This window comes from Primulina eburnea, chromosome 15 (assembly GCF_022965805.1).
Source record: "Primulina eburnea isolate SZY01 chromosome 15, ASM2296580v1, whole genome shotgun sequence".
In the NCBI taxonomy this organism is placed as follows: domain Eukaryota; kingdom Viridiplantae; phylum Streptophyta; class Magnoliopsida; order Lamiales; family Gesneriaceae; genus Primulina; species Primulina eburnea.
In genome coordinates, this window is record NC_133115.1 from 10,403,266 (window position 1) to 10,406,984 (window position 3,719).

Consider the following 3,719-nt stretch of genomic DNA (forward strand, 5'->3'; position numbering starts at 1 on the left):
TCGAATTAGAAGTGAGAAGTGGAGAAGAGCCTTCAAGCCTACCCACCAAGGCTCTTGCTGCTACTGCTACTGCTTTTACTGCTACTGCCTCTACCTCTTCTACTGCTGCTGCAGTTGTACCTGATCGAGCAAAACTTGCACAGTGAATAGTTCCAAAATTTGTTTTATAAATGAAAGCTCGATTTAAAATATCGCAAGTGCACGATAGTCAAGTTATAATAAACGTAAGTGAATACGAGTATCGATCCACAAGGACTGCGTTACACTATTCTTATTTTCACTTCAATTTCTTTAGCAACGATAGATTGAGTTGGTGATTAAACTAAAGTGAATTTAATAACTAAAATGATTAAAATGCAAGAACAAATAATCAAGAAATCAATGATTAAATTGGATGTAAATCAAATGAGAAGCGAATTTGTTGGGAATTATCAGTTCACCTACCGCTCGTGTTCAAATAATTATACTCGACTTTTACTCGTGCATTCGACGGAATTCCCTAGACTAATTAATATACTCTGTCGAGCTATATTAATACTAATCATAAACATGCAGTAATCAAGTATCCTCAATTATTTAACAGTTCACGATTGCATTACGTTCTATGGAATCCGCTAGCTTTCATCCGGGTGAATTATCACTATCGACACGTACCCAATTCCGTATATCTACTAAAATTGTAAATCCGTGGTCTATGCTATTCGATCCTATTGTCAATTATTCTATCGAAATCATTAACAACATGAAATAATCAAAGGAAGTTAGCTAGACTTCAATTGAAATGAGAAAGCACAAAAGCATAAACAAATCACTCATAAAAACGTCGATAAATAATGTTAAACAACGAGTACGGGGTAGGATCCCCTCAAATCCCAACAAATATAGAGTTTAGCCAACAAAATTCATAATAAAAATCAACAATCTATGCAAGAAATAAAAACTGAATAATTAAAATACTAAGGTTGACGATGGATGACGGCTGCAACGCTTGGAATTCTCGAGTTCTTCGAAAGTCTCTCTTGCTCCTAGCCTTCCTCCCAAGAAAAGTGATGGAAAATATCAGAATAGTCTCCAAATCGGCGCCTCTCTCGTGTATTAGGTTATGGTCTAAGATAGAGTCCACAAAACTTGGAAACAAATCTTCCCGGATTGCGTCGCTCGCTAGGGCGGTCAGGATTGTCCGCTGGGGCGAGTGATTCTCGAATTAAAATTCCTGGCCGTGTCTTTGCTCTCGCTGGGGCGGTCACTTTTGACCGCCCTAGCGAGAGCTTCGCGCAAAATATTCTCGTTCACATCGATGGAAGCGAATGACTCGCGCAGAAACTCCTCGGCTGGGCCAATATGCTCGCTGGGGCGGTCACTTTTGACCGCCCTAGCGAGACCTCTTCGATGCTATGCAAATAAAATCCCACTTTTTGGTCCACTTCCTACAAAACAACCACAAAATACACGAGATCAGCCAAATGCTAAATAATGCTAAATGAATGCTAAATTAAACTAAACAAACTAATATGATGCATGAATGCGACTCAAAACCAACACTAAAAACACGTAAAAACGAGTCCTATCAACCCCCTCATACTAACCTTTTGCTCGCCCTCGAGTAAAATAGGTTAAAGCACGAGATACTAAACAAACTCAACAAAAACAAACAAACTCAAACAAGAAAAACCAACACAAGTAAATGTCAATGGTGAGTCGACAACGGTTATGTTCATGCCTCAGTTTACTTTCCCACTACCAATCATAGTCAAGTCAAATCGCAAACGAATACTCATTTCTCATCTACACATAAATATCAACACTAGTTTGAACGTGTGTGTGTGTGTCGTGATGGGTCTAGTCATTCGTACGTCAAATAGATCAATTATCAAATCATGCGAGTCACTTAATTAGCACTTCAATACAAGTCTCACCAGCATGCATTCTCGTATCCATTTATCACTAGCCATAAAGTGAACTTTATTCAACTTTTAAGAGCAGATAGGGGTGTCGAAAGGAAGGGAAATAAGCTCAAGTGGCTAAAAAGTTGGGAGTACACCGATCATTTTCATTGTGCAATCGTCAAGACTTTTGCGTCTGACTTTCCTCGTCTCCTTACATCTCCAACTTTTAGCCTAGGAATAGAATTTCATTCCTTTTATTTAGGCTCCCCCTCACCTTACATCTCCTTATTTTCTTTTCTCCCTTTTTTTTTTTTTTTTTTGAATGCACAATTTTCACACATGTACTCCCTAGGCTAAGAATGATATCACTTTGGATTATAGCCGGTTGGGAGTTTGATCTTTTAATTAGTGCATTGGAGAGGAGGTACAAGTAAAGTTCAAGGCAAATCAACTTTTCTCAATCAAGGTCACTATTAGCGACTTATTTTCACGGGTTTGCATGCTAAATCAACTCATAAATGGTGCCTTTCAAGTTAACCAAACAAAATTTTCAAATTTCACCATTATTCCTACAAAATCCTAGTCCCCACACATGGGTGCTCAAAAGGTTCAAATTTTGTACCGAAATTCATGCTTTAACAATCAAGAGTATCATTCACGACGTGACCCAATCAACACTTTTGTAAACTATCAATTCAAATCATCATTGGCTCATAAACGATGTCTTCTCACCATAAACGACACCCAACAAAAGAAACCAACATAAACGACACCAAACAACAGAAATGCAACGAAACTAAACCACTTAACTAAACAATCAAAACAATAACCAATTGACTAAACAACCAAAACAATCTACCCACCCCCTCATACTAGAGTTGTGCCATGCCCTCATAGCACAAAACGAAACAAAGACTAAAAACATAAAAACGAATGAATGCAAATGCAATGACAAAACAAACAAAATAAAAATAAAAAGAAAGGGGAAACAGTGAACTCCACTGATCAGAACTCCTCATCCTTGTCATGCTCAGGTGGTGGGACTCCCTCGTCAGCTGGTGGCGGCATAGGATAATGGTACTGGAACTGGACTTCAGCTTGCCCGGAAAAAGTCGTAAGCGAGAGTTGTATAACAACACCGCTTCACCCACTTTGAATTCTCTTCTTACAATGTGTTTATCATGGGCTCTTTTGGTGCGTTCCTTGTAAGATAGGGCAAGATCATAAGCTGTATCTCGGAACTCATCCAACTGACTCAACTGCAGCAATCGTTTCTCACCTGCAAGAGCAAAATCAAAGTTTAGTGCCTTGGTCGCCCAATATGCTCTATGCTCTAATTCTACGGGTAGACATGCTTTACCAAAAAGTAACCTATATGGTGTAGTGCCTATAGGTGTTTTGAACGCAGTACGATAAGCCCACAAAGCATCATCTAACCGAATGGACCAGTCCTTTCGATTCACATTAACCGTCTTTTCTAAAATCCTCTTAATCTCTCGATTGGACACTTCAACTTGTCCACTAGTTTGGGGATGGTATGGAGTGGAAACTTTGTGGGTGACACCATATTTGCCCAACAGTTTATCAAAAATTTTATTGCAAAAATGGGTGCCACCATCACTTATGATTGCACGCGGTGTACCAAATCGATTAAAAATGTGTTTCTTTAAAAATTTTAACACCACTTGTGCATCATTCGTGGCACAAGTCTCTGCCTCCACCCATTTCGACACATACTCCACTGCCACCAAAATAAATTTCTTTCCAAAAGAAGCAGGAAAAGGACCCATAAAATCAATCCCCCACACATCAAATATTTCACACTCAATAATA